Genomic DNA, 25,567 nt, shown 5'->3' on the forward strand with positions numbered 1-25,567 from the left:
TACCCATTAATATAGCTAGAACCAAAGGGAAAAACTGAGAAGGAAAACAAACTGAGATCATCTCTCACTGAAATATTCTAAATTACTTTCCCCTTTACAAAGCCCTCAGTGAAAAAGACTGAAAAGACTAGGCTAAAATAATTGTCCAGAGAAAGAACTCCAAGCATAATTTTATGCTGACTCAAGAAACTAGGAATATAGAACCCTGTGTTTATGGATACTAAAGTACTTAAGACTTAGAGATCCAATATGTCAAACAGAACTGAAGAACCAAAGTAAGCCCAAGTCAGGTGTGGCGGTACACTCCTTTAATCCCAGTACTTGGGAAGCAGAAGCAGGAGAATTGTTATGGATTCAAGCCCCCACCCCCCCACCACCCCTCCGCCCGAGACTACATAGGGAATTCCAGGTAAGCATGGGCTAGAGGGAGATCCTACCTTGAAAAAAAAAAAAAAGTCAGCCCAGGGGGCTGTAGAAAGTTCTCAGTGGTTGAAGTTGCTTTCTCACAAAGCCACAGCTCAGTTCTTCAGCCACCCATGTAAAGCTGGATGGGCATTCATTCATTGACAGTGACCAGAGATTCTGGCATGCCCCCTCCAACACCTATACACATACACACGTGCAAATGAATGACTCTGCTTAAAAAAGGAGTTATCACAACAATCTGAATGCTCATCTTTGAGGAATTTGCTACTACATAATGGATGCTGGTTCAGAGTGCAGACAGTAAGAACCCGAAGTTTACTGGAACTAACTCAGAGACTTGGCAGTTTGATGGGGAGATTAAAAAAAAAAAATCTCTAATTTGGTTGAGTTCCAAATTTACATAATCAGAAGTAGAGAAATTCCAAATGAAAAATCAAATTCAGTAAACATCAAAAACAGAAAACCAGTGAACGCTTCAGGACTTTAGTAGAAATACCTGGAAGAATACATGCTAGTAGTTAGGGAAAACTGAGACCAACAAGAGTGCACAAAGACTGAAATTTAGCTGGGTCTCATGGCGCACACCTGTAATCCCTGCATGTGGGAGACTGAGGCAGGAGGACCATCAGTTTAAAGCTAGTCGGGGATACATTGTTTCATAATATAAGACTCAAACTATGGAGGACTGAAACATCTAGTGGATAGATGTTCTTTCATCATAGTAAAGTTAAGCCAGAAAGTTAAAAAAAAAAAGAACAACATAAAACTGGGCATTTGATATTCCCAGATGTTGGAAAGTGAAGTAATTCCTTCTAACTCTTGAGTTGAAAGAGAAATTCAAAGGAAAATTACAAAGTATTTTCAAGAGTAATAGAGTTGACATATTAAAATTTGTGACATGTTTCTAAAGCCTATGTTGAATCTTGAAAGCATACATTAAATAACAAAATGTGAAAAAGAAAAGAAAATGTAAGGATCTGAAGAAATGAAAGCAATATCAAATTAAACCTAAGGAAAGCAGTGGGAGAAAGCTCCACATCTTTCAATTCATTTTATGAAGGAACTGAATGTCCATGTCCAAATTTGACAAAGATGTAGCCCAAGAACAAAATCATAAATAAATTTTTGTCAAAAAATGCATAGAAAACTCTAACCAAATATTTTCAAATTAAATATAGCAATGACCAAAGTGATAATACATCTTAGCTATGTTATATTTATCACAGGAAGGTAATGGTGGATTAACTTTTGAAAAGAAAAATCCATATACCTATTGAAAAAATAAAAGCTAGACATCATGTGATTACAAGAGATGATAAAACCAAATTGGTAACAAATATTAGAAAACTACCAATAAAAGGCAATGTCACTAATGAAATAAAAGGAATATACAAAGAAACTTGTGGCTACACCATACTTTATTAAAAAAAAAATAGCAAAATATTGTCCCCACTCTAATGTCAGAGTGAAACAAAGGTAGTTGTTATGATCACTTGGAATCACTAACATACTAGTGTGTCTTCATATAGTGATGGGGAAAAATCCATTAATACATGATCGTGTATAGAAAATATAGAGATTTATCAACTTCAAAATTGGTTACAGGTTTTTATCTAAGCATTTATACTTACAAGTTAGAGTCTTTTATATTTTTCAGTAGCAAAAATACTTGAAATTGAAATAAATACAGTTAATCCATTTTAAGTAGCATTAAAAAATCATTGGATAGCCAGACATGGTGGTATCTTTAATTCCAGCACTAGGGAAGCAGAGGTAGGAGGATTACCATGAGTTCAATGACACCCTTAGACTATATAGTGAACTCCAGGTCAGACTGGGCTATAGTGAGACCCTATCTCAAATAAACAAAAACAAAAATAAATAAACAAAAAACTCCACTGGCCAAGAAAAATAATTTAACAAATGAAAATTTATAAAACACTACTGTAAAGTTAAAGACTTCAACAGATATGAAATACCATGTTCATGGATTGAGAAAAAATATAAAGATTTTCTTACATATTCAATGTAATCCAATTAAATATCCCAGGAAATTATTGGTGGAAACTGGCAAGTTGGTTCTAAAGTATATATCAAATTACAAGATAATCTTGAAGTATCAAATACTTATCCTACTAGACATATTATGGGTTACATGTTATAGTAATAAGGCATTGTTATGAGTACAAAGATATAAGTATAAAACATGGATAAACATTAGGTGCATACTAACACATATACCATTGCTTGACAATGTCTTCCTATGACAAAGACTACAATATAGTGTTCATGAAAGAATCACCTTTTCAGTCATTTGTGCTATTAGATAAGCAATATATCAGATTGAGGGCCCAGGTATCATGACCTACATGTCAGACTATTCAAAAAGTAAGCTTCAAGTAGACTAAATGTAAAGATCATTATAGAATTTCTATAATTTTGCATTAGAAAATATTTTCACAAAAGGGTTTTGATGCAGAATGCCATAAACTGAAATACTGAGAGACATTAAATAACATTGTTTATCAAAATAAACCATTCAAAAGCCATGCTAGAGTGAAAGAAAATACATTTATACAAAAAAGAACTCATATCCAGATAACTCAATAGAAAAACTATGGCAAAAAAAGAGAAAAATATTACACCCAGGCTGGGGAGATGGTGCAGTGCATAATGTGGCTGTTGTACAAGCATGAGAATCTGAGTGTGGGTACCTGGAACCCACTTAGAATGCCGAGCTGAGTAACGAATGCCTACAATCCCAGCACATGGTGGACAGATACACGTAAGCCCTGGAGCTTGCCGCCTAGCTTGGCTAGCCTCAACCAGTTTTCAGTAAGAGCTATCTCGCTCAAAAAAAAAAGTAATAATAATGGGGAGAAATGAAAGAGGAAGACACTAACCTCTGGCCTCCAAATAAACATGCACCCATGCATGCACCCCTGCATACACATGTCCACATGTCTGTTTGCACACATTTGAACAAGACTATATACACATGCAAAGTACATACACATGTATATGCCAAAAAGTATTTAACAAATTTGATAAAAGAGGGTATCTTAATGTATAATAAACATGTAAGAACTTTAATATGTCTGAGAAACACAGATGTACAATATGATATACTGAGCCCCAACCTCTCCCCCAGATCAGTTAAAATGAAAACAGACAGAAATACAGTATTGACTGTAATGGCATGCAATTCATATAAAGGAAGGGGTTATAGAAATGAGTGGACACACTTTGGAAAACTATTCAGTATTTTCTACCAAAGCCAGATCTGTACATACCCAGAAATACCATGTCTTGGTAAACATACCAAACAGAAGCAAGTACATCTTTGAATGGCAATTCCTGCAAAAAGAAAACTCACAGGAGCCTTGTCTATAATAGCCCATCACAAACAACCCAACTGTCCATCAACAATGGAATGGACAAATAAATTGCAGCTTTTTTGCAACAGGATACTGCAGAGAAGTGAAAATGAACAAACTATCATGATAATAACATGGATGGACATCACGAACATATCACTGAACAAAAGAAGCCAGACAAAGAGAAGCATTCAGTTGATTGTGTTTACATAAAGTTGAAAGACAAGCAAAACTGATTTTCAGTGTAAGTGTCACAGCAGTGATTTTGTTTGTTGAGTGAGGAATCAAGAGAAAGCATGGGACATGCTTCTGGGATGGTAGTTGCTGTCTTGGTTCATCTGGCTACAGGGCAGTGGCTGCTCTGTAAGTTAGTTGACTGAGCTGCATCTTTCCACGTGGATGGCATTTTTGTTGTTATTTCTTTTAAAGCATAAACTGAAAAACAGTCGAGAGAGAAGCAGAGTGCAGGATTTCAGGAGTATCTTTTAAACTAACTGGCACCTTTTACTCAAATCTTTGCACTATATCCCCTAAAGCCTTGTCCTACAGAAACAGACACTAAAGAAAACAGAGATAAGAAACTGCTTTAGTCAGAAGGAGCATTTAACAGGGGACTGACTATTCCACAGACAGCCACAAAAAAAACTGTTCTCCTAAGCTGATATGACAGGATAAAGAGTATCACAGACATTCTGCTCTCAGTAGCTGACTCAACAACCAACGCTGACAGATTTACAATGGGGAATTGAATCCTCCGATAAAAAAAAAAAAGATAAAAAAAAAAAAAGCATGTGCACTGTTTGGGGCTTGATGACCTATCGTATATACTGAAAGCTTTAAATCAACAGGTTTGTGGCATTTATGGTGAAGCACTCCGACAGGTCTGCTTCAACTAACAAGCCTCATCTTGAGTCTGAGCTCAGCTAAAAGCTGGGCTATCAAAGGTAAGCATTTGCTAACATAAGAGCAAAAAGAGCTCCACTTCTGTGAAAATAATGAAAATATTTCTTGTACTTTGGGGCAAAGATAAAACAGCACAGATATATAGAGCTGCACATAATTAGTAAGACCTCCGTGCTTATAGTGCTTATTTCTCCAGTGACTCCATCCCTCCAGCTTTTGTTAGCAAAGTAGAATCCTCAGGATGTGTTAGGTTCCTTCTTACACCTCACACAGTGCCACTTTGTAAAAGGGTAATTACACGCAGACTACTTCATATATCCATTAAGTATGGATGCTCTGTGATAGGGCCTCTTAAACCATCCTGACTCACAGCCATGGTTAAAACACAGAGCACACTCCTATGATAACCATCAGCTCTATTTGCTAATGTGACTCAGTGAACACATAGATACACTACAAAATTTCATGATGTACTTTTCCTTCCTCATATTATGTAATTAGTTGTTGGACAGCCTGTTCTGTTTTATGCTAATATGTTCCATCTTGCTGCTGTTGGTCAAAACCAGCTATATTGTTTTATCACCTACCAACTGGTTGCAACTCAAAGTTTGAAGAATCAAGATATTTTTAAACTAGTGAACCAGGATATTCTTTTAATTATTATTTCACATTTTTCTAAGCCTCATCTAGGACACTTATTAAGCTGTAGATTCCACACATCCCAAAGCCAGATACTATATTTCAATATGTACAGTATATGTTTAACAATATGAGTTTTTTCAACCAAGCATGCCATATAGTGCCTATGCAGACATGCTGATGTTGACATTTTGAAAAATTCATCTCCCATCTCTTCATTTTCAGCTAAGGAAACTGAGGTCCAGAGAAGGGAAATTATTTTGCTCATACTCACAGAGCAACTGCAAAGAGTATGAGGATGAAAAACAAGTTTATGGTATTTCACTCCAGCAATATCATGCTGGGTCATCAATGACTTTTCCTCTGTTGTTACTGCTGTTGAGACAGTGATGCTATGCAAAATAAACTGGAGCATGAGAGGGGAGGGAGAGCAACTAATAACACTGGAGATGTCTCTTCAGAAGTGCTAGTGCTAGAGTCAAACCCACGACTGAGGGCAGGTGGCTGAGAATACCACTTCCCTTCAATCTGAATGACAACAGAATATATGCATGATAAGTATTCCCAAACCCTTCCCTTTACTCATCAAGCGACATGATATAGCAAGCAATAGAGCAGGTTGGCCTTTCAGATACTTTCTGTCCATCAAGTACAGCACATCATTTCTAATTGGCTCTTTATTCCAATGAAGCTGCCTTCTTTCCTGCAAAGTGCTAATGAAGCATGAATAGCCACTGATCACTTGTTTCAGCTGATGTGCTGAAGAGAGGAGTCTGGCTCGGGTTTAAGGTGATGGTTGATCTTGTTGGATATTTGGTGCTCCTGGATTACACCAGCCATTCCCAATCACAACAGGGCATTTCCACTTCCTGCCACTCTTGTTCCCTTGCCTTGGAAAGGCTCCCTAACAACTGTTCTCTATGTCCGCTCAACTGTCAGGTCACCAGTGAATTCAACTCTTCAGGAAAGAACAAATTGAAGGCAGCCTTGTGCTTACTTCTCTCCTTTAAGCCATCCTGTCACACAGCTTCCTGGGTATCACTGATATATATGTATGTTTGCTACATGAATTGATGTGTTTTTTTTTATATTCAACATATTTCATCAAACATATCATATCTGTGAAGGTCATTCCCTTATGACACAGGCCACTTAATGCAAGAGACAGACATCCATGAAATAATCACATTACTAAGTATAAATGTACAAGCAGGAATGTCAGGAGGATGCACAAACCCAGATTTGCCAAAGACCACTGCAAAGCCTCTGGGATGGTGTATGTGTCTACGTGATGGGCACCACAGGATGCCCAAATACCTAAACATTATTCTAGGTTTGACTATGAAAGTGTTCCTGGATGAAATTAACATTTGATTTAGTAGATGAGCTTCCCCCATATGGGTAAGCCTCATCCACTGAAGGGCTAAAAAGAATAAACAGGCTGAGTAAGGCAGAAGTGACCATCTCTGCCCATCTGTGAGCTGGTACAATTGTTTTTTGCCAGTCTTCTGAGGCAGACCATTGACTTCTCCTGAGTCCACAGTTAACCAACAACAGATCTTGGGACTTCTCAGTTTCCAAAAGGCATAAGCTAATTTCTGGTAATAAATCTCTTTATATATACACATGTACAAAAAGAAACTCTTGGCTCAGTTTCTCTGGGGAATCCTGGTGAGTACAGCCCTGTTTATACTCAGTCTATCAACCACAACACAAAGATGAAGGAGGCCTACATAAAAATCATCCATGCTATTTACCCGGATTAATAACCCTTTCAGTAGAAAACAAACAAACAAACAACAAAACCCACCTGTCCTACTTAAAGATTTCCTAAGAAAACTCTTCTACTTTTGCGCCTAATGAGTCATAACATCAGAATTAAGGTCACAGCTATGAAAGAGGCCACTGAGTTTGGTCAGATGAAGACCTTTCACTGGATAGAATCCACCTATCTTCTATGGAAAATGCCTGCCTCAGTTAGTATTCCTCCAGCAGGAAAATCTGCTAAAATATTCATCTGAGCAGAAATAGGAGATAACATAATTTTCTGATATGTTCAATTTTGCATCGACTCCAGATTATTTTGCCATTGGCTCTATTAGGGATGGAGATTTATAAAATTGTGATATTAGATTTTAATTTCCTGAACAGTAATCTTTTAAAAACTAGATTTTACCAAGTATGGTGGCACATGCCTTTAATCCCAGTATTCAGGAGGCAGAGGTAGGAGGATCACTGTGAGATCAAGGCCAGCCTGGCACTACACAGTGAATTCCAGGTCAGCCTATGCTAGAGTAAGACCCTACCTCAAAAGAACCAAAAAAACTAAAATTGAAAAAAAAAATAAAACCTAGATTTTGCTTTGCTCCCTAAAAATGTCATTTATTGTAGCTAGGAATGTAACTACGAAAACAAGTCACAAAGCTGAAGCTTAATAAAGATGTTTCCACTTGAGGGAGAAAAAAAAAACAGTAAGAGCTTATTAAACTTCAAATTTTAACCAAATTCAATTAAAAGAAAGTCTGCCTATAAGTTCTGAGAAGTTCGAAAACCTAGTCTCTTTCATGTATGTTCAAGGGAAATATTTCATTCAGCATTTTACGTCTGACTTTCATCAATAGAATTGTGCAATTTTCTACGTAATTGTATAATGACCAAGTACCTCCAAACCAACATTCCAATCTGTCCACACCAGAGCTGCAGATGCTCTGGGAAGCTTGTCAGGAGAAGCAATGTGAGTAAATGAGTCAGTGTAAAGGGACTCTTCTGCCTGAGTTCTCTGCATATGGTAGTGAACCCAGAGGAGGGTATATAGCTCCTGTGCTTTCTAGACAGTAGCCATTACTGGGCTGTTGGTTTGTGGTTCTTCTGAACAGAATGTGCTGGCTGTATAAAAAGCTCCCTGGATTTTGTAGACTGGCATAAAAATTCAAAGCGTCTCATTAATAACATTTTTGTTGATTATATTTTGAGATAATTATAGTTTTAACAAATACGGTTAAATAAAATGAAATGGCAACATAATTTTCACTCAATTTTCTTTCTTAATGTGATTATTAGAATTTATAATTACACATCCTGACATGTAGTAAGTTCCCACCAGGCAGCACTGCAGTAGAACAAAGAGGAAGTGGGGCTCCTCAAAACCAAAAAGAAGTAGAAGATTCCACAGGGGAAGAACAAAGAAAACTTGTGTTGTCATGATTTAAAAATAAAATTATATTGCACACTGAAATTAGATTCATTAAAATAAACGTCTTCAAAGACACAGATGAACTGCATATGAACGCTGAGCAATGCAATCCACCGATAAGCATTTTTACAACATTACCCCACATGTCATCATTCAAGCAAATCAAAGAAATCAATTAAAAGTGGTTACAGTGTGTGAAGTCATCCTCCAAGCCAACCATGAAGTCTCTCCCGCCCTCCAACTGCTCCCTCACAGGCATATAACATACTCAATTGTGTTTAGAGCTTTGACGCCATCTGTAGTCACGGTCAGCATGCAGGGGAGGTGTGTAACAACAGCACAACAGGAATAAAAAGCAGTGAGTCAACAAGACAGATAATGACTCCAAGATGTACTCCAAGGAACAAATATTGACAATGTTAGATGTAGTCATATTCTGTGCTGTGGGCGCCGTACCCAGTGAATGTTGACTTATGATGTGTAAAGGCAAATGGCCCACTGCATTTGCAGCCACTCTGGGTTCAATGCACTTGTTGCATTATGCCTGCCTGCTTCCCTTATGAGGCCACAGCTCTGCAGAAATGTGTCCCTAGCTCATTCATTTCTGTCACAGTTAATATTTTCATTTCAAAGTTCCCAAAACTTAGCTTGAACTAGACTAACAGAAAAAGAGGAGTGTATAGTTTACATGGTTAGAAAAATCCAAAGTACTTTAATTTCAGGCACAGTTTGACATTCAGATTGTGATTAACCCTTTCTCAGGTGGAAAGGCTGTTGCCAGCAATTCTGAGTTTGCATTCTCTCTTCTCTGCTGTGCCAACGGGCCCAGAACTACCCTTTGCTGCCTGAGGTGCTGTCAAATGTTTATTCCTAAGCCAAACATCTGACTGTAGAAAACATGTCACTTTCACTCAATTCTCATGAACTGAGGCAGAGGCAAGGAAAGATGGGTCTCCAGGGAAAACTGTGGTGTCCTTACTAAAAGACAGGTAAAAAGTAATTTAATTTCTTAAGTCCCATATTAAAGGTACACAATTATAATTTTTTGTCTATTGAATGGGAAATACCAAATTCATGATGTTTTCCAAACATGGAACTAACCTCTTTCTAAACTACAAGGATGATAACTTTTTACATTATTGAATCAAATACTTATTGACCACTCCTTATTTATTATGGATAATTGAGGCCTCTAGAACTACAGCAGTGAACACCAGAGATGAAGCTGTAACTCCTATGGAGCTAACAGTTCAGAGGGAAAGACTACATATGAAAAATAACACAAGCATCTTGGATGAATAAAGAGTATAAAGAAAAATGAGGAGCATGGAATGAGGGAAGTATTGAGAAAAGCTTTCTGCATTAATGACATTTACACAGAGAACCAAAGGTAGCCAAGAAGAAACCAGACAGAGAACTGTGGGAAGAACAGTCGAAGTATAAAGTCATTGACATGGAAGCATACGAAAGGAGGCAGAGGTCAGCTGAGTTGGGCTGGAAGGTACAAGGATGGAAGACATGGGAAGCTAGATTGAAGAGAAGGATCACAGAGGGCCTTGCAGTCCATTTAAAAAAATCCTCTGACTATATTCTCTTCTAAAAGAAAACCTGTAGAGGGTACAGAAGAAGAAATGAAATAACTGAACTACTATAACATAGGAATAGGGAAAGATAGTCATTGGAAGGAAGCTGTTGAAGGCACACACAGAGAAGATAGCAGTGTTGAAAAGGAGTGGTCAGAATTGGGCATATTTTTTAATTGTTCTGTCTATGATGAAATATATATGGACTTAGACATAAAATTGTCAGCCATGTCTACCTTTCAAGGTCAAATGCAATCGATGATGTTGTTTGTCCTTCATATTACAAGTTAGTCTCACTATTCCTTTGTCTATGTTCCCCTGGTATATGAACATTCCTTAACTATGATGTTAAGTTTTTTTTTTAATTTTTTAATTTATTTATTTGAGAGTGACAGACACAGAGAGAAAGACAGATAGAGGGAGAGAGAGAGAGAGAATGGGCGCGCCAGGGCTTCCAGCCTCTGCAAACGAACTCTAGACGCATGCGCCCCCTTGTGCATCTGGCTAACGTGGGACCTGGGGAACCGAGCCTTGAACCAGGGTCCTTAGGCTTCACAGGCAAGCGCTTAACCGCTACACCATCTCTCCAGCCCTGATGTTAAGTTTTTGCTCCACTCTGATGAGTTATGTTCACAACACTACTACTCTCTACACTCACAAAAGGATATTGTAAAACTTAGGAAGCATACTGTCATTCTTAATCCCCATAGTCAAAGACCAAGAGTATTACCTATAGATAATAACAAAGATTCCCTAATACTTATTACACATATAATGGCTAAGGACACATATTTTGGGTAGGTCAGTTGGGGGGTAGATGGTTAGGAAAAGGGAGAAACAGAAGATAAAGAATGGGAGAAATGGCAGTTGTTAGCATCTAGGAATACAGGCACCAAAGTGACTTTGACTGCTTATCTGGTATATTTATAAAGAGACTACTTTATAGGTTTCTGTGAAATATAACATCAGTGTATCACTATTAGCAAGACGGCCTTTTTAAAGAAGGGATGAATGATTAGGTCGGTTGGTGTGTCTATGTATAAGAGTAAAGTTTCATGCCTTGTACATTCCAACTGAAGCACCTTCTTTGCTTCAAGTACTGATAATAATATATTTAAAGCATCCAATGTGTATATGTCCCAACACATGTCATTCATAGAAGAAATCTAATACACCTCAACAAGGTCTCAGGTAAGAACTCAGGAAACAAAGAGAACATTCCTTAAGTCATTTTCCAAAAAGCCCACTGTCCCATTTTTATCTAGCAAGATGATACAGAGAACATTTAACTTTTATCACAGGTCAACTGCAAAACCAGAAATAGGATCCACATTTGTTATTGTTGTTATTATTTGAGGTAGGGTCATACTGTAGCCCAGGCTGACCTGGAATCAGTCTCAGGCTGGCTTTGAACTCACAGCAATCCTCCTACCTTACCCTCCCAAATCCTGGGATTAAAGGCATGCACCACCACACCTAGCAGGATCCATATTTCTAATTGTCATCCATATATTTAGACCCTTGTTTTTATAAGAAAGCAAGGTTAATTTTATTATAAATATACCTCTGTTTCTTTAGAGAAATTACTTTCTGGAGCCTGAGATGACATGCTGTGAAATTAAAGAGCAAATACACATCTTTTCAAACATTCCCAGGTGGCTTTTCTGTTGCCATCCCATTCCATGGCATGAGTCATACAGTCTCTGCAGCTGTGTTCCTCAAAGGCAGGTGTGGAACTGGTTTCAAAGTTCTTTTTTTTTTTTTTTTTTTGAGCATTGACATGACCATTATTATTTTATTTTTCAATTTCGGAACATCTTGGATTTGGATATGAGGGATGTTCAACCAGTAAAACCAATGCAAATATTTCAAAATTCACAAAACTAGAAAATATAACACACCTTTGATATTGAGTATTTTGGATAAGGGATATTCAGACTGCCTGAAAATATTATTCTTTTAAAAACATATTTTACTTATTTATTTGACAGAGAAAGAGGGAGAAAGAGAGAGAATGCACACGGCAGGGCTTACGGCCACTGTAAATGAACTCCAGACACATGCGCCCCCTTGTGCATCTGGCTATTGTGGGTTCTGGGGAATCGAACCTGGGTCCTTTGGCTTTACAGGCAAATACCTTAACCACTAAGCAATCCTTCCAGTCCAAAATATTCTTAATGTTACTGACATCAATGGTATGTACACTATGAGAAAATAACTCTGCATGAATGTGTTTAATTAATGAGCTCATTGTGTGGTTATGGTATGTCATTAGCTCTTATCTGGGAACAACTATGATCCACAGGAGAGGCTCTTGACCATGTCTGGAGACATTTTTGTCCTGCACAATTAGAGGTGATGCTGATATCTAATAGATATAAGCCCGGAATGCTGCTGAATATCCTACAATACACAGATATATGCTACAAAAAAAGGACTTGCCCACCTGAACATCAATAATAGCTTGTTCAGAAATCTCTCATTAATATAACACTTCCCCAAGCAATTTTAAGGAGTAATAACTCTCCACAACCCCACTGTATCAGATGAAGTTCTCAGGAGGAGCAGAATAAAGAGAATGCATGCATGTACACATACACTTATGTTACAAACGAGACTTAATAAACTAGCTTACACAATAGGGGCTGAGTGGTCCAACAATGGCCACATCTGCAATTTGAAGCAGCCAGAAACCTGGTAGCTTCTCATTCCACAAAGCTGGATGCTTCAGCAATCCCAATCCATCAATAAAAGCCTCAAAGATCCCTGGGTAGTCACTGGCATTGAGTCCATATTGGAAGGCTGAAGAAGCTAGAGTCTGATGGTACAGAGGCACATGAACACAGGCAAGGACACATTGCTTTGTCCTTAGATCTCTTCTTAGTTGGGTGGCCAATGGAAAGTACTTCCCACTTTTAGGACATCTTACCCACCTCTCTGGAAAAGCTCACACAGACAGACTAAGAAGTATGTCTCCCAGATGATTCTAAGTCTCATCAAGTTGGCAGTCAAGACCAACAGCCATACCCACTTATTCTCATGCTGCACAAGGTTGGTGCCGAATGGTTGAAGATGACCATAAATCTGAAAAAGGGACTTGCTATGTGCTGAACACTGACTCCCAAGTAAGCCCCATAGACTTTCTGTATTTTTCTTCTATTGCTGCTTAAAACATTATCACAAGGAAACATCTTAAGAACATCCTATTATGAGCTTAGAGCCACACAATCTGAAATATAGGCTGTCAGGCCATGTCCCTTTGTGGAAAGAATCCATTCCCAGGCTCATTTTGCTGCAAGCAGGATCCAGTTCCCTCTGAGAATAGGATGGAAGCTCCAGTTCCTTAATGGTTATCAGCTGGGGGCTCCTATCCTCCTCAAGGCTGACCCTGTGCTGTGACATAGGCCCTTCCACACCCAGAGCTCTTGAGTAAGAGTATCTCAAGCCCTTCTCCCCCTGAGACTCTGACTTCTATCCGGTGAATTAAGGCCAAATTTAAAGGACTCATGTGATCAGACAAGACCTATCTGGAAACTCTCCACTTTAAAGTGAACTGATTTGGATCCTTACATCTGAAAGATCATTTCTTAGCAGCAAGAAGACCAGTAATGGCCCGAATAACTGGGAGAAAGTATATGTACCCCATAGTACATGAACCATGGGGATCTTCTTCGCATTCTGCCTTCTTCCCTCTTATTTATTTAATACATCATCCCTTCAAAGAATTTTTAAATCTATGCTTTATGGAGTAGAAAACTGTAATTATTTCCCAAAACTGGGTATTGCACATTTGGGACCTACTTCAGTATTCTTTCAAATTCTTTTATTCTCTAAGGTGGCTTCTAAATGAAATATTATCTCAAAGAATATTATTCTCAAATCATATCAGTAGTAAGTGATAACGACAGACTCCTAAAATACAAGGCATTTCTTTCTTCTTTCTTTCTTTTGGTGCATGTGTATGTATGCTGAATGGTGTGTGTTGTCTGTATGTATATGGGGGGTATGTGATATATGTGGGGTGTGTGGATGGTGTATCTGCATATGTGTATGTATATATGTATAATGCTACCTCAAAAAAAAAAAAGAAAGAAAGAAAATGAAAACAAGAAGAAAGGCAGGTGAGGAACTATAAGATCACAAGATGAACCATATATATTAAACATGCCCTGTTATAGGACTCATTAAGTCAGCAGACATAAGCTCCTTGGCCAGCTGATCTCACTCTCTTTCAAGTACCATCTCTCAAAGGAAGGGTGAGCATATAGCTGACTCCTCATAAATTAGTGATGTACACTATATAATTTATCTAAGAAATCATGCTTCCCTTCATTTTTACTGCTAATAAGGGCAGATAAAATAGACCAAAGCTCAGTAGCATGAATAAGCAATCAAAAGAATTCTGCTGAACTGAAAGCCTTAGATATATCAAAGGCATCCATCCCTTCAGGATAGGTGAGCATACTGTCCAGAAGAAATACTCATTCACTAGACTTGTATTAGAGATCCTGAGTGTAGTCTGTCCTGAATTTGGCTAGGGAAACCGTGGGAACAGGCTTTCATGAGAACAACTTGATGCAACTGAAGAGGAACTCCTGGCTTTGTGGACAGAGAAGTGTATGAACTCCAAGCAAATAGTTTTGGTCACGAAAGCCTTAATGCGCAGTGCTATCATTAGGCCTGTTTATATTTGGGCTTCAGGATTTAATCAGGACCATTTTCTCTTAAATTGTTTATTGTTGATGGTGGGAAACCATACAATTTCACCAACACATATGTTCTGCTGGAGGGAACTATTCTAAGTCACAGTCTTAGGCCCAAAGAAGACCACAGTGAAATGAATTCTCAGTAGCTTTGCATAGTATACAACCAAGATAATAGTGACAGTGATACTGGTGGTACACATTATATAAGCAAGTAAATCCCTGGCTATAGTGACTATCTTGTATCTATATACCCTGTCTGCTTTGCTTCCTCCCTCCCTTCCTCTCAAAGTATAGAATTTTGCTTGCAACTTAGAAAATGTACATATATGTACACTTTTTAGCCATAATAAACCACTAAAAATAAACACATTAGCTAGAAGGACATAATTAAATGTGCAGCCTCAGTTAAAAGAGTGAGATAGATTGATATGTAGAAAAAGCTCTAAGAGACACATTACTTTTAACCTGTCACAAGCACCACCACGAAGAAGGTGCTTCAGTGAGTACTGGTGTGGTAGTGAGTGTGGAAATGACCCGCATGCGCCCATGTGTTTGTGATTCAGCCTCATATTTTATCCCCAGCTTCTGGAGCCTTTGAAAGGTGGACCCTTGCTGGAGACAGTGTGTAACAAGGGGTAGGTAGGCCTTGGGGTGTTATAGCCCCACGTAAAGCTCTCCTTCTCTCCTTCTTTCCTGCTGATGTGGAGGTGTGGGGTCTGACTACCTGCACTGGCCAAGCTTTACCCATCATGATGGTGAAACTTCCCCCTTGAAACTGTAAGCTGGAACCCAACACTTTCCTTCTATAAACTGCTTCTGGCCAAGCATTTTGTCTCAGTAATAAGAAGCTGAAACTGGCTAGTGGAATGTATGTGTATTTTTAAGCATACACATACATGATGGAAATAAACTCACCCACTGGCAGGTATTGTCTGTCATAAGCATTCACATAGAGTATACTTCTTACCATAAAACACCCCTGAGGCCCATGGAACAGGTACTGTCACTGCTCTCATCTTACAATTGAGAAAGCAAGCCCAGAAAGGGCAAGAAAATATGCTTGGCTTTTGCAGATAGCAAGGTCAACAGCTGGAACTTCAGAGTATGAGCATAAATCCCACATCTACTACATTAGCAAACGGAATGGATCCAGTTTGCAATCTATGCACTATTCCTCCTCCTTAGATTTTCTTCTTTCCCCCATTCTACTTCTTCTTAGTGATAAAGTGTTTCCTCCCCTTCCCTCTCCATCTGACAAGACCCCCAACATTCTCACCAGGAAGGTTGCCAACACTCCAGTGCTCTTTTCCTGTTCTGACAGGTCTGAAAAGCCTTCAGGATTGGGGGAAGAGGAGTTCAATGTCCATTTCCTGCCCAGACCACCTCCGAGTTCAAAGTCAAGAACAATCCAGCACAGAGCTACTGCTGGATGCAGAGTTCAGCACTCATCGTAAATCTTCACAATCCTTTGAAAGAACAATCATTTACACTGAACAGATGAGAAAACTGAGTCAAGGAACAGGGAGGAAGTCCAGGCCTCATAGCTCAGGAGCCTGAAGAGCAGCAGGGTGCTTTAGTGGCCAGCCTTGGACAGGCAGGCAGCATGAGGAAGGCTTGGCCTTTCTAGCGCTCATGTGTGACCTCTCACTGAGGCTGTTCTTAGTCCCTTTGGAGTCCAGCTCTCTGACAAGAACTTTGGTCCCTTCTTTTTTTTTAGGTTTGGTTTGGCATTTTGCTAAAAGAATTGCTATAAGCAAATAATTCTTTTCACAAATCATGACTTAACAGGACACAAAGGAGAGAAGCCAAAAAAATTAAAAGGGTTTTTTACCCTTGATGAATTGAATAATAGCCTAAGAAAACATCTTTGATTTGGGTCAGCCTGTATCAAAAAACATGTACATACAACCTAGTCTAATCCTTAATTTCATATGATCCTCTCAAGTGACCATGAAGTTTCAAGGGGGTAGATGCAATTCCACAACACCCGCTAGCTAACAAGGCCCTACAAAGCAGTAAAACCATGGGCTAAGGTCACTTAACTTCAGCCCTTTTATGAATGGAAATCAACTTTCTAAAGACTACTTGGCAGGCAGGGGCCAGCAATAGACAATTCAGTGACTGAGTTTTTGGAGTTATAAAATACTTTTGAAAAGGAGACATCAAAGCTTCCTGCTGCCTATTCAAATCCAGTTTCTTCCAAAGCTCCTTGCAGGCACCCGGGCTCTCCAGAGAATAGGGCACCACAGCAGCCACAGGCTGCAAAGGCCACCACTGAAGAAAGACACAACGGGGCTGTCAGGAAAGCTGGCCATAGAAGAGAAATTCCGCTTATGGTTTAATGGCTGAGGACAAAATGAAGAGAAAAGGAAAAACACATGATAAAATTGGACCATGCACCAGGAAGACATCCCTGAGGAGGTCTTCACAGCGGGACTCATTCCACTGAGCACCTCTGATGCAGGGTGGAGCCTGCATGAGCCAACACTGGCCAAAAGACCCAGCAGCAGCCCAGTAGCTCCTCCCTCTTGTCAGCTGGGCATGGCTGAGGTTATCAGAGGTCCGTTGTCACATGCAGTGACAGTTCACGCCTGCCTTTGACCTCGTATGTAGGTGAAGGATGTGGCTTGATTCAGAGTTTCTCAAGCAAAGGTGCAGTTCCCCCAACTAGAACACATGGTCATCAGATATGCCAGGCACCAATACACGTAAAATTATCTCAGACCTACCGGCTACTCTTTCATGGTGAAATGCAGAACACCGGTAAAAGATGTTGATAGAAGTATGGTTTTAAAAGAGGGGGAGTGGAGCTGGAAAGATGGCTTAGCTGTTCAGTGCTTGCCTATGAAGCAGAAGGACCCTCATTCAAGGCCTGATTTCCCAGGACCCATGTAGGCCAGATGCACAAGGTGGCACATGCATCTGGAGTTTGTTTGCAGTGGCTGGAGGCCCTGGCACGCCCATTTTCTCTCTCTCTCTCTCTCTCTCTCTCTGTTGCTTTCAAATAAATAAATAAAAATAAACAAAAATAGGGGAGTAGCCAAACTAGTGAGATGCACAGTTCACATTAGTATATTAAAATGCATGAAATGTAGTGTTTTAACTCCATGTAGGCATGCATGTTCCTCTGAGTGTGGGAAAATGAGTGGAGGCTAGAGGCTGATTTCTCTGTCTTCAGTTTGTTTCCTGCAGCAGGGTTTTTCACTTCAACTTAAGGCTCATTCATTCCAGTAATCTGGCCAGCCAGTTTGCACTGGGGATCCCTTCCTTCTGCCTCCAGCACACTGGGATGACAGTTCAGCAGCCAGAACCACCTGGCAATTAGGCAGATGCTGGGGACCTGACCTCCTGTCCTCACATTGGGAGGCAAACACTTTATTCACTGAGCCATCTCTCAGTCCTCACTTAACTTTATTAACCCTAACAGTTCCCTAGCTCACATAACCATGGAAGTCTTGTTCCTGGAGCCTCTTTTCACAGTTAGAAAAAACACACAACATAGCATCTCCCTGAGGAAACCACTGCCTTCTAGGTTTTCTTGTTGTCATGAAATTGTGAAGTGTCCCTCAAAAGAAAAATATCCATGAAGAGACAAGCTGGAGAAAGTTTAGGCTTATATACAAATATGCAAATGACATCACTTGTCATCACAGATGTCAGAACTTTTCTACATTTTGTATGTGAATGCACATTGTAAAGTTCTGAGAGACAGCACAGCATCCAGCTCTAAACTGACCTGCTTCCTTCCTTCTACATCCAGATTCTGTAAGCTTTTTGTGCCTGAGGTCTGTTAAGCCACAACTTAATTCAGAACAAAATTGGAATTTCCAGGTCCAAAAGCCCCTCACGGCTTCTTGGTTCCAGCATCCACCTAATCCATTTATAACTTTTCTGAATGTTCTCTGAGCACTGCCTAGTATGACCAAGCCATATAAGCAGGGTTGGGTGAAGGAATGATGATTCACCATATGCTTTCCCTTGGTCTCAAAGCACAAGCTTTGGGCCTGGGACCAAGTGGTTCTCATATTAATAAGTATAGGGCTCATTTGGATAATTAAACATATGCATTTCTAGACCCAACTTCAGTTTGAAGGAATTCATATTTTTAGTACCTCAAAAGGAAATGCCACTGTTTTAACAAAAGGGAGAATATCTTAATGCAGGCAAGTCTTTTAGAAAAAGATAACAGATTTGTTTGCCAGAAGATAAAACCAAGGAATATAAATGAAAATCCAAAGTTAGTTTTAGTTTAATAGAAAGACAAAGCTCCCCCTTTGTGGTGGACAGGAGAAGGCCACATACTGCCAAAAGCACATATATGCTATGCTGTGAAAGATTAGGTTATTCTGTAACCCTCTGATTTTGGGACAAAGACTGCAAACCTGAACACCTTCACACATAAAACTCCATGTCTCCATGTGGAGTGGACAATAGTGATCTAGAAAAGGCAATCAGAATTTAAAAAATAAATCACCTACTAACATATTTCTAAACAGGATTGACTCACTTCTATTTTGTAAATTATTGCAAGGAACAATCCACAAATCCCCTGAATAAGGTGAGACCTGTCATTTGCTGTGGTAGGTGAGTGTATTTTAAGAAAGTATTACGAATATTTTAAGCATGGGCTAATTTTGAGTTATTCAGGTAGATCCCCTGCTAGAAAAGTTCCATCTGGAGTAGGTATGCATGCCAGATTGCCCCTGTGTAGGAATACATACAGTTCTCTACTGTAATCTTTCTTCATTGGCTCATTTTCTTCTTGGGTATCTCTAGCAGTCGACATATTGGTTAGTTTTCCTGCTGCTGTTCTAACAAGTCATTGAAAAGTGACCATCTGCTTTCTTAATACTCACAAGGATTGCTACCAGAGACCCAGACCAAGTCTTAGCCAGACCCTGACACAGAGGCTTCACATGAAGGCATCTCACTTCACCATCTCATTGACCTCCAGTCAGTTTCTGAATTAATGGAACAAGAACTACCCATCTCTTCTAGCTTGTTAACTTTAAGGAGTTCCCCAGTAAGCTGTTAGGCACTTGCCTCTCTCTCTCGAACTCTTGAATCATCTATACTAGCTTGAATCCATTACAGGTGCTAGTCACCCTTAGTGGTGTTATGAAGCCATTGCTCAATCAAGGGAGCCATGCAATATCCATAGACATTAGCAGAAGGAAAAAAAAAATCCTTCCTTCTGACTTAGGTGTCTCTAGTCTGTACACTTCTCAATGTCCCTATAAAACTGTCCCAAAATGTGGTACCTTAAGTGGATCACATGACTTGCTATTTTAAAAGCAGATAGATCAATAACCATAGTAAAGAGGGCACTAAGTTGGCAACATTCTGCTCAGGATTAAGAAATGGAAAAAAGGAATAAATAACACAACTTGTCTTGAAAAAATGCATACTATGTCTTGTTCATATAGGATGGAAAGATCACAAATTAGGGCATAGAAATGACCAATAAACTTAAGAGGTCACTTAACTTCATCAGAACAATACAAACTAAACCCATAATGTGGTAACATAGAAAAGATAGACAATACCAAGTGCTGATAGGATGCAGAGCTACTGGAACTGTCATACTGTTGATGCATGTGTACATTAACACAACAAAACTCATTGCCAGCACCTACTAAAACTAAACATATGCCTATCCTAGAGCCCAGCAATGTCATTCTTGGGAATACACCCAGTAGAACATATCCACCAATTCATCAAAAAGAATACATATGAGTGCCTTGTAATATTTTTACAACAGCTCCAAACAATGATAAACAATCAAAAATTACAATTGAAGAAAAGCATAAAACTATATTGTGATTCCATCTCACCCCCAGTCAGAGTGGCAGCCTTTGAGAAAACAAATTACTGATGATGTGGACAAAATGGAACCCTGGGCTGGAGAGATGGCTTAGCAGTTAACGTGCTTGCCTGAAAAGTGTAAAGATCCAGGTTTGACTCTCCAGAACCCAAGATAGCCTGACATACAAGGTGAGGCATATACACACAGTGGTGCATGTGTCTGGAGTTTGACTGCAGTGAATAGAGGCCCTAGCACACCAATTCTCTCTCTCCCCCCCCTCTTTCTCTCTCTCTCTCTTTCTCTCTCTTGCTATTTCTTTCTCTCATAAAAAAGATTTTTTTTTTTTAATGGGAATCCATAAACATGCTGGTGGGAATTGAAACTAGTCTTGGCACTATGGAAGTCATTATGGAGGTTTCTCAAAAAAAATTAAAAATAGGCTTATACTAAGACACAGCTATACCATTCCTGGGTATTTACCAAAGGACTCCAAGTCAACATATTAGAGATATTTGCACATCAGAATTTACTGCACTGCTATTCACAATAGCTAAGTTATAAAACCAACCTACGTATGAAGAAGACTTGGTAGAGAAAATATGTGAATACACACACACAATGGAATATTTTCATCCATAAAGGAGAACAAAGTAATGTCATTTACAGAAAGATGGATGCAATTGCAGATAATCATATTAAGATAATTAATTCAGTCTCTGAGGGATAATTATCATGTTTTCTTTTTGTGTGTCCTAGATTTTATATAGTGTTTGCATATATGACACAGAATTAGAAGATAAACTTCTGGAGCACAAAGGAACTGAGGAAGCAGGAGTGGCGAGAAAGGGCTACCTGGGGAACATGCTCAGTGCATAATATGTACTTTAATGAAAATTTAGAAAGCGATGATGGAAACATGGAATCCTCATAATTAGGAATACAGTATGATTTTACTGAGGTACAAGTTCTAAGCAGGCACAAGTTAATCATGTTCTATATTAGGAATGTAAGATAGTGTTTCATCTGATGGAGAGTGAAGAGGAAGAGAACAACTGAGGGTCTTTTGGGGCATTAATAATGTTCTGTTTAATCTAGATTCACACTTGGGTATGGACTTTATAAAAAAAAATTGAGGCAAGCCCAACACACTGGCCTTTTTTATTTTTATTTGTTTAAATATTTTATTTTTTTATTTATTTGACAGAGGAAGAGGGAGTGAGAGAGACAGAATGGGCATGCCAGGGCCTCCAGCCACTGCAAATGAACTCTAGATGTATGCGCCCTCTTGTGCATCTGGCTAACGTGGGTCCCAGGGAATTGAACCTGGGTCCTTTGGCTTTGCAGGCAAATGCTTTAACTGCTTAGCCATCCCTCCAGCCTTTTTATTTTCAAATTTTTTGAGGTAGGGTCTCACTCTAGCCCAGGCTGACCTGAAATTTACTATTTAGTCTCAGGGTGGCCTCAAACTCATGGCAACCTTCTTACCTCTGCCTCCCGAGTGCTGGGATTAAAGGCATGCGCCACCGTGCCCAGCTAAACTTGCCTTTTTTTGTGAGACAGAGAGAGGAGAAAGGGGGGGGGGATTGGCATATCAGGGCATCCAGCCATTTCAGGAGAACTCCAGACACATATACCCTATTGTGCTCATGTGCAACCTTGTGTACTTGGATCACTGTGCATCCAGCTTATGTGGGACCTGAAGAGTCGAACATGAGTCCTTAGACTTTGCAGGCAAGCACCTTAACTGCTAAGCCATCTCTCCAGCCCAGACTCTGTAAAATTTAATTAAACTGTACTACTACTGATTTCTGCATTTTCAGAATATATTTTTTGCACACATATTATTCAAGGTTATAAAATTAACTCAGAGCATTGTTACTGTCCATTACTTGGGATTCTATCATTTCTTAGTTTGCTTCTTGATATTTTAATGAGTATTAGTGTATGTATTTTTTTAGTTGTTTGGTAGGGGGATGGACTGGGAGGGTAGCAGATCATGGGAAGCTTCATTCTCTCCCTACTCCTCAGTCAATGGGCTCTACCAGCATCCACACATTGGAGAATCACAGTCATCCCATGATTTGCAGAGCAGATTGAGGCTTGGAAAGATCAAGTTAACTAAGCTGCGCACCTGGCTCATTGAAAAGCAGGGATCAAGTAAGCCTCCTTTACAGGCAGGCCTGCTTGCCAGTTATTTCTTTCACAACCGTGAAAAATGAAAAATGTTAACATACTTCATTCTTCTACATGATGTGATAATTTGCTGTCCAAAAGCGAAACTTTCCTTAGGAGAAATAATCAAATATCTATGAATGAGACAATTGATCAAGTTTTCACTTGAAGAGAGAGGAATTCTTATAGCTCTACTTGAGGAGGCTAAGCTCTATTATAAAGAAAAGCTAGAGAGCTACAGCCTGATAGAGCACTTTCTACACAAGCTGTTTACTCTCAGCAGTCCTGGGATGCAATATGTCCTGTCATTCCCACTCTAGAGGTAAAGAGACCAAGGTGCAAGGGAAGTCCTACTAGTAAGTGTGCTATGAGAATTAGAGCCCAAGTAGACTGTGGTCAACCAAGGGTATATGGAATGAGGTAGTCTAAGACTCTGTGGTGAAGTGCCTAAGCCCCTGAGGACATTAGGATACAAGCATAAGCAGAGGGAAATATGAGAAGAATATAAAAAAGAAGAAGAAGAAACACAGGACACACCACAACAAAACAAACCTCAAGCAATGTTCACGCATGTGCACAAACATATATACATAACTATGTTACACAGGTCATTAGTAAGACATGCTCATCATCTAAATGGATTCAGCTTAGTTGATCATTGCTAAATCTTTGCTTTACTTTACAATTTAAACACACTAATGAAGAGTGACTGTGGTTATGGTTTGGGCTAGATTTCAGGCCACACTATGAAAAAATAAGTCAAATAACTTCAAGTTTTAACCAGCAAAGAACATGGAAGTCTTCATTCATCCCATCCCCATGAACCATGTCTCTTGCTTATCCCACACTACATGCTATATGCACATCACCAAGCAAGTCTCAATCAGGCTTGGTCACACTCTCCTTCTTCTGGCCGTGTTACAGCATGGTCACCATATGTTCCCACCTCAACTCTTATGTCAATTCAAGACATTTTTCCATTGGAATACAAAATAAAAGTGTAGGGTAAAATCATTGCTCAAATATTTGACTAAATCCTGCCTGACTTTTATTTACATGGATATTCTGAGGCTGGTGTTCCACATGCAAAGATGACACAGAAAAGAACACTTGTCCAAAATGCTTTTAAAGTCCTGTCTCCTTGCATGCCATACGTCATCTTGCCAGCCCCAAATCACACCACAGCACCTTCTAAAATGATGCTGCTTTCTGTGAGGAGGACGGATGACACCACTGACAGATTCCTTCAAAGGAAACAAAAGGTCTCTCCTCAATCAAGTTGAAGGTGGTGTTTACCAGGGCTGCTGAGTGCAATTTTAGATTGAAATACAGTGCTCCCCTTTCAAAGCAATGTAGACGCATGTAGCCTGCTAGATTTATAGAATGCCTGATCTCCCAAGACTTTGCAAAGCGAATGGCATCCATCAAATTAATTTCCTTGGGGATCCTCTCAAACGTGGAGAATGAAAGGGCCCAGACCATTAAACATCAAAAGAATGTTCTAAATGCTAATTAAAGTTCTATTATATTTTCTTTCTTTCAAAGAACAGATTAGATTAATTCAATTGAGAATATTATAAGTATCAAAGCGGATAGTGTGAATGCGTGTAGTTGGCTAGAAGGGAGCTTAATACTGCAGACATCTGTTCGTTCAAATTACACAAAACACGAAAGAGAGAGTTTCACTAGACTGGGGCAGACTTACCAAGCCAGCACACGTAGACACAGCAACAGAAGATGAGCTGTCATTTCTGATAAATCCCTGATAGAAACATCGCTGCACAGCAAGTTCCCGAGTCTCTGAAGCACCATCTTTTCCAAGTACCTGGATGATAAAGTGACTGCTCAAAATAGCCGAGGGCTTAAGTTCTAAGTGTAGTTCCTGTCCAAATGCTGAAAAGCGGTAGTGCAGGGAGCTGCTGGCACTGTGCGCCGATCGCTTTTTCCTGCTGTTGTGCAAAATGTCGTGTGAAATATATGACCCGCCTGAGTCCACTTCTACTGGCGTGACAAAGACGTAATCTGCAATGGGAAAAGTTTAACTGTCAGTACCCAGAGCCCACAATGTCAAAGGGTCACTTTTCAGCAGGCTGGCCAAGAGCAGTGGGCAGCTCACAGAAATCTTTGCTCCTGGAACTATGCACCTGGAGTGACAGGGATTCAGAGCAGCAAGTGAACGCTGCATTCCTTACAATTAACTCTCCCATCTTAAGTCCTGTGGACACTAACTAGGTCTTGGGGTGGTGAAGTTTAGTACTACAGTACATGCTCAAGACTCTGGGCTCAATCCCCTGTACTGCAAAAGCAAAGCCCTGTAGAAACTAAACACAATACTTGATACATTTCAAAAATATTTAGGGAAAAGGTCACAATTCCCAGTCTGGGAAGAGATACATGGACTCTTCATATATTAGCCATGGAGCCATCTGCATGTAAAACTTTTATGTTTTGGAGACAAAACTAATCAAAATATAGCCACAGAGGTAAATAAATGGGAACTTTCCATCCAGGAGAGGAATACTTTTGTGTTTATATGGAATTGAGAGCATAAACTTTGGGCAGAATTTAAACTGTAAATAACTCAAGGTGGTAGGTAGTTTCAGATAATCCCTGAGGCCATTAACAAGAGACAGCAGTTTCCTACTTTCAGCACTGTGTGTTCATGATGTTAAAACTCCAGCACTTGTATCATCCTCAGCATTTTACTATCCTCAGCTTTCCCAGGGCAAACACCATGAAATCTGAAGCCTAAAACACCATGT

General features: G+C 39.4%; 1 protein-coding gene across 1 annotated transcript in view; it reads right to left on the reverse strand.

Annotated features, from left to right (window-relative positions):
• Adamts18 (ADAM metallopeptidase with thrombospondin type 1 motif 18) overlaps positions 1–24,633 on the reverse strand; it is a 150,278-nt gene extending 125,645 nt beyond the window's left edge. Inside the window, exon 1 of the mRNA XM_045140600.1 lies at positions 24,511–24,633. The gene's annotated coding sequence lies outside the window, so the exon portion shown is untranslated. The remainder of the gene's footprint in view (positions 1–24,510) is intronic.
• Positions 24,634–25,567: the final 934 nt, after the last annotated feature.

The sequence above is a fragment of the Jaculus jaculus genome, chromosome 1 (assembly GCF_020740685.1).
Source record: "Jaculus jaculus isolate mJacJac1 chromosome 1, mJacJac1.mat.Y.cur, whole genome shotgun sequence".
NCBI lineage: Eukaryota > Metazoa > Chordata > Mammalia > Rodentia > Dipodidae > Jaculus > Jaculus jaculus.